The sequence below is a fragment of the Equus quagga genome, chromosome 4 (assembly GCF_021613505.1).
Source record: "Equus quagga isolate Etosha38 chromosome 4, UCLA_HA_Equagga_1.0, whole genome shotgun sequence".
Classification (NCBI taxonomy): Eukaryota; Metazoa; Chordata; class Mammalia; order Perissodactyla; family Equidae; genus Equus; species Equus quagga.
The window spans coordinates 78,204,329-78,217,982 of NC_060270.1; the positions used below are offsets into that span (position 1 = coordinate 78,204,329).

Sequence of the window (13,654 nt, forward strand, 5' to 3'; positions counted from 1 at the left end):
ATACACATTTCTTTTCAGCCCACATTTTCCACTTACTATATCATAGGTATCAATCCTATTAACTAGATCTACATCAGTTTTTAATGGCTGCATAGTATTCCATTGTGTGGTTGTACTACAGTTATTTTAACAATCACCTACCAACGGACTTTGTATTATTTTCAGTTTTCACTAGCGTAAGTGCTACTGAGATCAATATCCTATGCTTGTTCTCTGCAATCTTGTGGATTATTTCTCTAAGATACATTCTTAGAAGTGCATTGCTGAGTCAACAATGCACTCTCTCCCACCCAAATTGCTTCCCCCAAATTTGTCCCAATTACATTCCTACCAAGAGGAAATGAGAATGCCTGATTTACACCACTTCATCAATGCGGATGGTTTAATCTTTGCTAATAATAGGTAAAATAACATCTCATTACTTTCCTTTGTATCATGTTAATTTCTAATGAGATTGAACATCTGTTCAAGTGATTCTTGGCCATTTATATTTCTCCTTGGTAAATTGCATTTCATTTCCTTTAACCATTTTCTATTAAGATAGGAATATTTTTCTTCTTGATTTATAAGAGCTCTCTAGTCCATAATTTATTTGAAAATTCTCTTATTGATGGATAGTTGTCTTTCATATTTTAGCATTATAAATAATATAGTAATGAATACTTTTATAAGTAAATGTTTATACATATTACATATGATCTCTGTTGAATAGATTAGAATAGAATAATTAAAATACTCTAACATATATTGCCAAAATGCTTTCCAAAAAAGGCACACCAACTTATGCTGCCACCATCAAATTAGGAGATAACTTACGGCACAGCAAGCCGTTCCATATCCAATCAGAGTATTACAACAGGATGCAGATAAAGACATAAAAGATTACGGCATATAAATCACAGAGGGCAGTTACAGTCAATCCTCCTATAATATCTCTGGAAGCCAGGACAGAAAAGGAGGATGAGAACATTTTGGTAGATCTGAAATGGAGAGGCATACAATCTTTGTCTCCTTTAAAATTTGGCCCAAATCTAGCTCCTTCATAGTTCATTGAAAATATGTGTCTGCAGCTAATTTAAGATTCAAAACCTGATTAATACTTTCACCTTCTTACCTTCCCATATTCCAACTAAGTCCAAATACCTATTGTGCAAATACCTGCTTCTCTTAGAAATGCAAAATCCCTGGGGCCGGCCCGGTGGCTCAGCGGTTAAGTGCGCACATTCCACTTCGGTGTCCTGGGGTTCGCCGGTTCGGATCCCGGGTGTGGACATGGCACTGCTTGGCACGCCATGCTGTGGTAGGCGTCCCACATATAAAGTAGAGGAAGATGGGCACGGATGTTAGCTCAGGGCCAGTCTTCCTCAGCAAAAAGAGGAGGACTGGCAGTAGTTAGTTCAGGGCTAATCTTCCTCAAAAAAAAAAAAAAAAAGAAAGAAAAGAAATGCTAAATCCCAGTGAAACCAAGGAAACAAGAACACAGCCCAAGTGTTGCGCCATTTCTAGGATATGAAAGTCCATAGTGACTCCAGAGACTAGGCCTGGATGACAGGAAATGGTAAGAGCTCTGTGTTTTGCCAATCAAAGTACGGAGGGGTGTTTCACACAACAGTTTAAGCCAGTGAAAACATGCAAATTTTACTCACTCAGTAAACAAACAAATAACCTTGCAACACCAAACTCAAATCAAGTCTATTTCAATAACCCAAACTAGGCAGCTTCGCTGTTCAAAATGCTTTTCCCAGTAAACTCAAATCACACAATCTGTCATAAATTACAGCCTGGGGGGAATGGCAGCAGCAGCAAGAACGCAAACGTGCTGGTAATGTCTAATGCAGAGAGTGGATAAGGAATGTCTAATTAATGGTTATGAAGTCCTTTCAAGGTATAAATCCTATAGCATCATCATCCAGTCAAGGCAATTAACAGCCTGTTTTTCTTCTTTCAAACACAGGTTATCACACAAAAACAATCATAACCAGCAAAGCTACAGCCAGTTACATATTTTTTTAGTTATATATATTTTTTATAGAAGCGCTAAGTTATATATAAATTAAAAGTTCAGTTACATGTTTTTCCATTATGATTCAGTTGATCTTTGTTCTTCTTCCCAACTGCTACTGGTTATGGGTCATACTATAATTACCATTTTCTAACCGATAGCATCAAGCTCGCCACATGACAGAGACTCTGCTATACAACACGGAAGTTTCTTGCAAATGGTGTTACATTTGTCATTTGTTTTTACTAGGAACGTTTCAGAGTCTGATTATTAATGATACTGCTGTGTTGCGTCTCTTTCCATTTAGTTTTTACTCTTTTATTCCTCCTTTATTAAATCTTACTCCCTCCTGGGATTCTGAGAATTCTGATGACTTCTAAATCATTTTACTAACTCAAACCTCTTTTCTATGCTCCAAGCATGTGCTTCTAAACCCTAATTGGTCACTTCCACCTCACGTCCCACACAGAGCTCAGCCTCACTTACACAAAGCCTAGCTCTCAAGATTCCTCCACTCTCATTAGAACCTGCTGCTTTTTTTTTCTCTTAGGTAATGTCACCAGCCTGAGTCACTGAAGCTCTAAAGGTCAGCTGGCCTCTTTCTCCTTTCTCTCCTCCCTCCTTCCCCTTCCACAGCCATCTCAGCTGATCCAGCTTTTAGAATGTCAGTTGTATCTGTTACACCTTCTCCTTAGCTATGACATAAGGTCGAGTCCTCCTCAACTCCTGGTAGAACCAGCACCATAGCTTATTAACTACTATCCCCCGGCTTACTTCTACTCACACCTTGACAGGGCTGCCAACAGGCTGTTTCAGAAATGATAATATGATCACATCACTGTTTTTCTTAAAGCCCTTGCTGACATCCCATAGCCAACAGTACAAAACTGTTGCTGGACAAGGGTGCATTTGCCAATGCAGGAGAATAGAACATACTTAAGATTGTGTTTGCTTCAGTCACAATTTTAAAATATTTGACTTGGGGCATGTGGACCTCTATTTGCATTCTTGTCTGATGCTCAAAAACAAGTAAGGCAGACCTGACTGTGAAGTGTCCAATTACTTTGGTTTCTCCTCTTAGCATTTCTTTAAAATAACAGATTTATTGAGATATAATTGACATATAATAAAATTCTCTTTGTCAAGGAGCACAATTCAGTAGTTTTTAGTATATTCACAGAGATATGCAACCATCACCAATATCTAGTTCCAGGATATTTTATTACCCCAAAAGAAACAAGAAATTCCAGAATATTTTATTACCCCCCCCAAAAATGCCATGCCAGTTATCAATCACACCCCAATCTCCCTTTTTCCCAGCCCCTAACAACCACTAATCTACTTTCTGTCTCTATAGATTTGCCTGTTCTGAGCATTTTACATAAATGGAATCATAGAATATGTGGCCTTTTTTGTCTGTCTTCTTTCAGTTAGCATAATTTTTCAAAGGTTTATCCATATTGTGGTATGCTTGATAATATTCCATTGTATGGGTATGCCACATTTTGTTTATTCATTTATCAATTGACAGACATTTGGGTTCTTTTGACTTTTTGGAAACTATGCATAATGCTGCTAAGAACATTTGCATACAAGTTTTTGTGTGGATATATGTTTATGATTCTCTTAGATATACATGTAGGAGGCGAATTGCAGGACCATACAAGAACTCTGTTTAGCATTTTAAGGAATTGCCAAATCTTTTCTAAAATGGCTGTACCATTGTACATTCCAACCAGCAACATATGAGGGTTCTAAGTTCTCCACATCCTTGCCAACATTTGTAATTAGTCCTTTTTTTTATTATAGCCATCCTGGTAGGTGCAAAGTGGTATTTCACTTGCTTTCGTTTTGCATTTACCCAATGACTGATGATGTTGAGAGTATTTTCACGTGCTTATTGGCCATTTGTATAACTTGTTAGATGATATGACTGAATTCTTAGCCCATTTTTTAAGTGAGTTATTTGTCTTGTGGTTGAGTAGTAAGAGTTCTTTATATATTTGGTTGAATAATATTCCATTGTATGGAATACAAGTCCCTTATCAGATATATGATTTGTAAATATTTTCTCCCATTGTGTGGGCTTTTTCACTTACCTGATGAAGCACAAAAGCTTTTAATTTTAATGAAGTCTCATTTACTATTTTTCATCTTGTCACTTTTGCTTTTGGTGTCATAGCTGATAAACCTTTTCCTAATTCAAAATCATGAAGATTTATTCCTATGTTTTCCAAGATTATTGTAGTTTTAGCTCTTATATTTAGGTCTGTGATCCATTTTGAACTAATTTTTGTATAGGGGGGTGTGCATTAGCGTTCCAACTGTATTCTTTTACATGCGGATATCCACCTGTCCCAGCACCATTTGTTGAAAACACAATTTTTTCTCAATGACTTTGTCTTGGCACCCTTGTCAAAAATCAATCGGCCATAAATGTAAAGGTTTATTCCTAAACTCTCAATTTGATTCCCTTGATCTATATGTCTAGTTTTATGCCAGGAACACCGTGTTTTTAGTGCTGTTGCTTTGCAGTAACTTTTGAAATCAAGAACTGCGAGTTACAACTTTGCTCTTCTTTTTCCAGATTGTTTTGGCTATTCTGGTTCACTTGCATTTCCATATATATCTTAGCATCAGCTTGTCAGTTTCTGGAAAAAAAGGCAGCTTGGATTTTGAGAACAATCATGTTGAATCTCTAGATCAGTATGGGCAGTATTGCCACCTTAACAGTGTTAAGTCTTGCAATACATGTACCTGGGTTATCTCCCCATTTATTTAGATCTCCTTTAATTTCCTTCAGCAATACGTAGTAGTTCTCAGTGTGCAAGTCTGGGACTTCTTTTGTTAAATTTCTTCCCAAATATTTTATTCTTTTTGATATTATTATAAATTGAATTGCTTTTTTAATTTTATTTTCAAATTGTTCATTGCTATTGTATAGACATACAATTGAATTTTGTAGATTCATCTTATATCCTATAACTTGCCGAATTGATGTATTAATTCTATTTGTTAATGGATTCCTTAGGATTTTCTGCATACAAAATCATGTTATCAGCAAATAGAGTTAGTTTTACTTCATTCCAATCTGGGAGTTTTCATTTCTTTTTCTTGTCTAATTGCTCTGGCAAGAACTACAGTACAAATACAGTACCATACAATACAGTGCAAAGAAGTGATGAGAGCAGAGATCTTATCTTTATCTTGGGGGAAAGGTCTTTCACTGTTAAGTGTAATGTTAGCTGTCAGGTTTTGTAGATTTCCTCTGTCAAGTTGAGGCAGTTCTCTTCTATTCCTAGCTTGTTCAGAGATTTTTTTTCTTTTTGAGAAAGATTAGCCCTGAGCTAACATCTGCCACCAATCCTCCTCTTTTTGCTGAGGAAGACTGGCCCTGAGCTAACATCCGTGCCCATCTTCCTCTACTTTATATGTGGTATGCCCACCACAGCATGGCTTGACAAGCAGTGTATAGGTCTGCACCTGGGATCCGAACCAGCAAACCTCAGGCTGCCAAAGCAGGACACATGAATTAACCACTGCGCAACTGGGCCGGCCCTGTGTTCAGAGTTTTTATCAGGAAAAGGTGTTTGATATTGTCAAGTGCTTTTTATGCATCTATTCAGATGATCACATGGTTTTCATCCTTTATTCTATTAATATGTTGTGTTACATTGATTATTTTTCATATGCATTACCAGTCTCGTATTCCTGAGATAAATCTCACTTAGTCATGGTGTATAATTCTTTTTATATGTTGTTGTATTTGGTTTGCTAGTATTGTGTTAAGAATTATAATGTCTATATTCATAGGACATATTCGTCTGTAGTTTTGTTTCTTCTTTCTTCGTCTAGTTTTGGTATCACCTTAATACCAGCCTCATAGACTGAGTTGGGAATTGTTCTCTTTTATTTTTTAGAAGAGTTTGTGAAGGATTAGTGTTAATTCTTCTTTTAATATTTGATAGAATTCACCAAGTAGCTATCTGGCCTGGGCTTTTTTTATAGCAAATTTGTTGATTACTAATCCAGTCTTTTTTACTTGTTAAAACTCTATTCAGATTTTCTATTTGTTTTTGAGTTTCAGTATTTGTGTCTAAGAATTTGTCTATTTCATCTAGGTTACAAGTAGATAATAATCTACTTGGATTAATACCTACCTTATTTCAATAGTATACAAAAACTTTCCTCCTATATAGCTACTCCCCTTTGTCTTCTTATTGTCATACACATTACATCTTTATACCTTACAAGTTCATCAACATCGTTTTGTACTCATAGCTTTGTCTTGCAGGTGTCTTTTAAATCAGGCAGGATTAGAAACGGAGTTATAAACAAAAAATGCATGTATACTGTCTTTTATGTTTTACCAGTGCTCATTATTTCTTTGTGAGGACTCAAGTTACCATCTAGTTCACTTTCCTTTCAGCCTGAAGGATTCCCTTCAGTAATTTAAGAAAGGAAAGATCTGTTAGTGATGACTACTCTCAGTTTTTGTTTATCTGGCAATATCTTAATTTATTCTTCATTTTTGAAGAATACTTTTGCTGGATATAGATTTCTCGGTTGACAGTCTTTTTCTTTCAGTACTTTGAATATGTCATCCCAATGCTTTCTGGCCTCCATGGTTTCTGATGAGAAATTGGCTGTTAATATTAGTGAGACGCCCTTATACATAACAAAGACACTTCTCTCTTGCTGCTTTCAAGATTCTCTTTTCAATTTTCGAAAATTTGGTTATAACATTTCTCAGAGTGGGCCTCTTCGAGTTTATCATACTTGGAAAGCATTGAGCATCTTGGTTATGTAGATTCATGTTTTTTATCAAATTTGAGACGTTTTCAGCTATTATTTCTTCAAATATTCTTTCTGTCCCTTTCTGTCTCTCCTTTCCTTCTCAGACTCCCATTATGTGTATGTTGGAACACTTGACGATGTCCCACAGGTCTATGAGGTTCTGCTAATTTTTCTTCATTTTTTCCTTTCTGTTTTCGTACTAAATAATCTCATTGGTCTATCTTCAAATTTTCTGATTCTTTTTTCTGTCTACTCAAACCTGCTGGTGAACCTCATTAGTGAATTTTTCATTTTAGTTATTATACTTTTCAGCTCCAAAATTTTGAATTAGTTTCTTTTTATAATTTCTACTTCTTTATTGATATTCTCTGGTAAGATATTGTTTCATATTTTCCTTTATTCCTTTAGATATGATTTCTTTAGTTCTTTGGACACATTTATGGTTACCGACTGAAAGTCTTTGTCTAGGAAGTCCAATGTCTGGGCTTCTTCAAGGATAATTTCTATTGATTGCCTTTTTTCCCCCTGTGTATGGCACTTATGTTGCTGTTTCTTTGCATGTCTCATAAACATTTTTTGAAAACTGGACATTTAAAATAATACAGTGCAGCAACTCAGGAAATCATATCTCCCCCAACCGTGGTTCATTGTCATTTCTGTTTGTTGTTGTTGTTATTGTTCTTGTTGTAGTTATTGTTGCTATTTTTTAGTGACTTTCCTGATTCTATTCTGTAGAATAGAATATTCTTTATCATGTGTGGTTAGCTTAGTGGTCAGCTAATGGCTGGGCAGATATTTTTTTAAATGCCTTGAACCAATAAGTCTTCCAGCCTTTACTGAGGAGATTTTTGTGTATAGTGGGGCACACCTTCAACTTATCAGCTGTTTACAACTGTTCCTTAGCCTTCATTCCCTGCTTGTGCAGATGCTGAAGGTCAGCCATAGGTGAGAGATTAGGGTTTTCTCAGGTCTTTCCTGAGAATGTGCATGCCTTTTATATTTCCAGGAATATGTGAGCCTTTCAAATCCCTGATGGACACCTCATTCCCTAGCTTTTAATTTAAAATTTTTTATTAGCATCCTGTTTGCCCCAACTCTTATTGCTGCCTCAGGCAGCTGCAATATTAAACAATTGCTGTGATTGTTTTTGACAAGTATCCCAGAAGAAAGGTTCTTTTCACTGAGTGAGTTCTGAATCAGGTCAAATAAAGACAAGACCTGCAAGTGGGAGTTTCCAGGGAGCTCCCAGACAGGTCAAATCATGACAATTCTCTGAGAATGAGGCTCTTTGTAGAGCTCCAAACAGGTTTTAGCCCTCCCCGGTGGCTGCTAGACTACTGGTTTTCACAGCTACTGTGATGGCAAAACTATTGGTTTTTAAGGCTTCCCCAGAGCTGGGAAGAGGGGAATGGGAATAGGGCATATTAAATGACACAAGACTCACTGTTCTTACTGAGGTTCAGGAGGTTTTTCCCTAAATAAATGCTCCCCAGATTGTTGCAAGCTTTTGTTTAATTTCCCAAGTTTAAAAACTGTTCATTTTGGTCATTTTTGTCAGTGTTCTCCTTGCTTTTGTGGAACAGATTTTCAGAGGTCTTTACTCTACCATTCCAGAAGTACTTCTCTTTCCCCTTAGCATTTTTATGGGAACTAGGGTTAGGACTTTAAGTGGCTTATCTCATCTTATACATTGTTGTTAAGTAATCTTTTTTACCCCACCCCTTGTCCGAAACTCTCTCTTCAAAGGTATCTTTGAGTCCTTTAAAATTTCTAATGTAAAAATAATTTTCAACTTATTTTTTCTCAACAAATGACAAATCACAATTATTACCCAATATCACTGTGTTTAATGAAGATAATGTGAAGTAGAACTGCAACCAAACAGAACACAAAGACTTGAAATTTTTAATCAAACATATAGCATGAGGGTGGAGGACTGTCGCATTCTAAGAGCAATATCCTACCCTCTAGGATTTTTGTCCTAAGAGCAATTTCTTGATACACTGAATCACTGTAGATCTAGTTCTGTCCTACCCCTTCTATACCCTCACCTACACACCCACAAATTCAGTGCCGATGCTGAGCAATGTTCAGCAATGGTGACCAGGGACCTGTACAGATATCTCAGTCCTGATGACTAGAGTTCACCTTGCTGAAGCACAAGGTAGATAATGCAATAGATTAACCAGCCACTAGGATGGAAACAAAACAGGAAAGTCTTAGGTGAAGGAACAACGGCCAGAAAGATAAATTACATGCAGGGTTATAATTAGAGGTTAGAGTGCAAACAACATTTACAAAGAGTTTCAAAAAGTCACGGGATTACATCTGGCTGCACCACTCACTGGCTATGTGACTTGGGGAAGTCACTTCACCTCTCAAAGCCTCGGTTTCCTTTCGATAGATGGAGATAATGCCTACTTCGTTGGGATATTTTGCAGATTAAATGAGCTAATGCATATATAGCACTTAGTGTAGTGGATGGCTCATAATAAGCCCTCAGTAAATGATAACGTTTGGTGGTAACCAGAATATTCCTATCCGTGAGCCAACTGACTAACGGCAGCTGCATGAATATGTATCAATTTGGAAAAACAAGTTATGTTTTGAAGGTGAGACTATTACCTATAGGTAGACTTTCTTCTCCCGCCATAACATTTCCCAGGTGATTCATATTCATGAATTTCCCTCATGTGTGCCACACGCTACCCTCCTGTAAATCACAGACTTCCAGGAAACATACTGTTCATTCATTCATGCGTATGCTTACATAATGAACATTTATTGGGCATGTTATACATGCCAGGCTCTAATCTTAGCATTGGTATAGGGGGATGAACCCACAGAAATTGTCCCTACGCACATGGAGATTACCTTCCAATAGTGGGTGGAGGAAGATTCTGGTGACTCCATTCCAGCAGTAAAGACTAAAAACTTAAGATGGCATCTCCCTAACTCTCTCATAGCTTGAGTTCGACCATGATCCAGATTTCACCCAGGAGACCCCCCACCCCCAGTGGGACTTGAAAGTCAGAGTGAAGATCATGAGGTAGATGCTATGTGCTATGTTTCTGGGGTCCCTGCCAGAGGTTTTGAGTATTCTGCAATCTCTTTAGCAAAGGTCCAAGTATCCTGTCTTTAGCTTCAGGTGTTCAAGAAACAGAGATGCTCATTTTGGTGAAGGAGATGATGACAGTGTAATCATGGAACTAACAGTGGTGGCATCGGCTTCCTGATCCTTAGCTTTGTATATTGACAGAGACATAGTGGTAATCCACTGTGTTGTTTCAATTATTATCTTGGAAGCTCTGCCTGCTCCCCAACTCCTTCAAGAGTCAATGTGCTACCTAAAACCAGTATGAAATCCCTTTTCATTTATACCAGCTGAAATGGATTATGTTATCTGTTACTAAATCCAGACTGATATACAGAGCCAAATAATAGGAAGATAAATAAATAAACAAGACAAGTATTGATTCTAATAAGTGCTCTAAAGAAAGTGTAATGTAAGATGAGGGAAGATTTGTCAGAGGAGTGATCAAAAAATCTCCTTGACAAAGTGCATTAAAGCAGAGACCCAAAGGAAAGGAAGAGCTCAGGGAAGACTAAGGGGGAAAGAAATTTCCAGGTGGAGCAAAAGCAGTAGCACAGGCCCAAATTTGGAAACGAGTTTATTATAGTCAAGCCTCAGAAAGAGCAGCAGCATAATTGGGAATTTGGGACAAATGCCACAAGATGACAACAGAAAACTAAGCAGGGGCTACAGCTGCTCAAAGTGTGGTCCACGGACTGGCAGTAGTCCACAAAATGTTTGTTGAGGATCCATGATGAGATAAGTACAAAATAAGAGTAAATGTTTAGAACCTTTGTAGCAATTTGCTATCACCACAACATTCGATCAACATTTTTATCATATTTAACAAAACTATCAGTCCATAATAGATTGGAAATTAAAAGAAAAGAAAAACTGGTCCTTCACCCTAGACAGTTTGAGAAGCGTTCTGCCCCATGTCTAGCCTGTTAAACTTTTTCTATAAAGGGCCAGATACTAATGTTTCAGGCTTTTTGGGGCCATAGGGTCTTTGTTACAACTACTCAACTCTGCTGTGGTAGCCCAAAAGCAGCCATAGACAATATGTAAACAAAGGGGTGTGTCTGTGTTCCAATAAAACTTTATTTATAAAAAATCATAGCAGGCAGATTTTAGACTGTGACACATAGTTTATCAACCCTGTTCTAGACAGGCCACAGGAAGGAGCCTGGACTGGACTCTAAAGACAATAAAACCACCTGCTTTATTGAGGCCATCTCTCACTCTCATCGTTGCCTACACATATTTGCAAAGTCTTTGCATCATCGAGTCTAAATCAGAAAGGACCTTGGAGCTCCTGCCAGCTCCAATTCAGTGCTTTCCTCGTAGCAACCCTGACAGATGAAGTCTCTGCTTGCAGGACTTGTGTTTAAAGGCAGGTCCATTTTGTCTATTATCTGCATCCCCAAGGAATGATGATGGCACCATTCACCCTGCCTTAGCCTGATGAGCAACCCACCGCCCCAAGAGGTTACAGCCTTACATTCTCCAGGCCCTGCTCAGTCAAACAGAGGTCCACATTGTCCTCTGAGTCATTAAGTCACCTCTAGTGCCAAATTTTCTGAGGTATTTCATGCCATTTTTCTTCTGTACAACGTTACACTTCTGTCCAAATGGACTTCTGTGACCGCTGCCCATCTCTGGCTCTTTCGGTATGTCTGAAATGGTTGAATTGGACAAGTGGCCCACCACATGTGTAGCCTTATTTTTCTCTGGGCTCAGACACTACCACGGGCAGGAAAGCTTTCTGCATTCACACATGTCTCCATTCACACAGCACCCATTTTATAAACACAACCCAACACCCACACAGTAGAATGCCTTATTCTCTCCTCCACACAGAGCATAGGCCACTGTGTGTGTGAGGAGATGGACTCCCACTGGTAGGTCTCTCACACAGAGGGTATAGAGTTGAGGCAGTTCTTTCTAAAATCCCTTTTATTTAAGATTTCTTTCATTGACTCAAGAAAAACTTAATAGGTAAAACTTTGCTCTTGCAAGTTTCTTTAAAATATCCCTTCTGGGCCTGCCACCGTTTATCTTGGCAGCAGGTAGCTTGAAGAGTTTTGGAAAGTCTCAGCTTGGCATAGCCTCAGAGCTACTGGCACATTAAAGATTAATAAAGCACATTTAACTGAGCTCAGGACACTGCAACATGATCCTTCGCTGTGAAATGTGCAAGATTCTTTGTTTGCAATGAACAAAACTGAAGCCAGAAAGGGCCAACCGTGACAGGCAAAGATAGGAAACAATCAGGAACTTTGTGTGTCTTTCGTTGGTAAATTGATGGGTAGGAATCCATACTCCTGCTCAGCCACGCTCGCTCTTAGCATTCTCAGGAATTTCAGACCGGCATCTGAGCGCAACCCACAGAGCTGGGTGTTTATAGAGCCTGCAGAACCACACAGATAGTGCAACTGCAGCTGCCTCCTTAAAGTATAAGAAAAGAGCGATTCAGAACAAATTCCCAAGTGAGCAGCTTCCCCAACTAAAGTCAAGATAAAGCAAAGCATTTCCAAACATTTTGGATTTGCTTTAGGAAAACAGAACGCTTGTGGCTCGTTGAATATTAACCCAGAAGGAAGAAACTATTTTTTGCACGCATAGGCGTGGCGCTGACAACGAAATGAACCAGACAATATTTAAAATGAAAATAAAAATTAAACAAGCATGTACATCACACCCTATTGGTTCAAAGGAATTGTAATCTATTTGCTGTCCATCTTGGGACACCTGGACACAGGCAGCAAGTACTGAGACAGATCAGCAGAGGCAAACATTTAAAAATGTATCATTCTGAATTCTGGAAAGGCGCTGGCAGACTCCACGTGCTGTGAAATACCTTGTGTCTATTTACACAGTGCCATCCCCTCACGTCCTCGGGAAAAATCACCAGCAAACCCTGCGCTCGGCAAATCAGAGCTCTGGAGCAGAGTGCTTCACACGTTGACGCTCTTTCCTCCACACCGACATACACATTAAAGAAAGAAGAAGAGAAAAGAAAATTCTGTCCTTACCGAAAAGGCATAGCAGACAGGGATGGTGAGTGTTTCACCTTAGCCCACAGTTTTCTCTCTCACTCGGTCAACGTTCTAAGGCTATTGAGGAGAGTTCCTGGGGTTTTCAGATCTTCCTTCAAGAGTTTTAATCACTGGCTTCCCCAGCCGGCGTTTAACAAACACCGCTGTGTTCTGTCAATATTTGTATGCAGCAGCACATTGGGCAACCAGCCAACACAACGAGTTTCAAGAGGCAAGGGGAGAAAACTGACACCCTAACAAACATGCTTTCCTCTTTTGTGTCTTTTAAGGTGGTGCGCAAAGTGTCATCTTTGATTCTGACGGAAGCTAAAGATAGCCGCTTTTCGTGATTTTCTGCACTGCCTCCCCCACCCCACACCCCCAGGCCTGGCTGGGCTGCCCGAGCTGGGTTCCGCAAAGTTCGTTTTTTGTCTCTGTGTCCTGAACTTCTCCGCACAATCGCCCGGCTTGCCTCTCCACCAGCTGCACTTTAAATGTATTTTAATTGGCTGGAATGTCGAAAGAATCCATTTGGCAGTCGTTTACATGTGAAGCACGCCCAGGGCAGCTGAAAGAGGCCCCAGAAGCAGCCGATTACTTCATCAAAAGCTGCAGTTTGAATACCATCGACTCCTACATAACTACAGTGCACTCAATTCTATAGGCAAGGAGGAGTAATTAATAATTTGCTGAGAAAATTCTTCATTCATCTAAAAGCCAAAAATGCAAAGGAAAAAAAAAAAT

The 13,654-nt window shown here is 38.7% G+C and overlaps 1 protein-coding gene across 1 annotated transcript in view; it reads right to left on the reverse strand.

Moving 5' to 3' along the window:
• The window catches only part of NCKAP5 (NCK associated protein 5), a 916,311-nt gene extending 903,293 nt beyond the window's left edge, over window positions 1-13,018 (reverse strand). The window contains exon 1 of the mRNA XM_046659632.1: window positions 12,908-13,018. The gene's annotated coding sequence lies outside the window, so the exon portion shown is untranslated. The remainder of the gene's footprint in view (window positions 1-12,907) is intronic.
• Window positions 13,019-13,654: the final 636 nt, after the last annotated feature.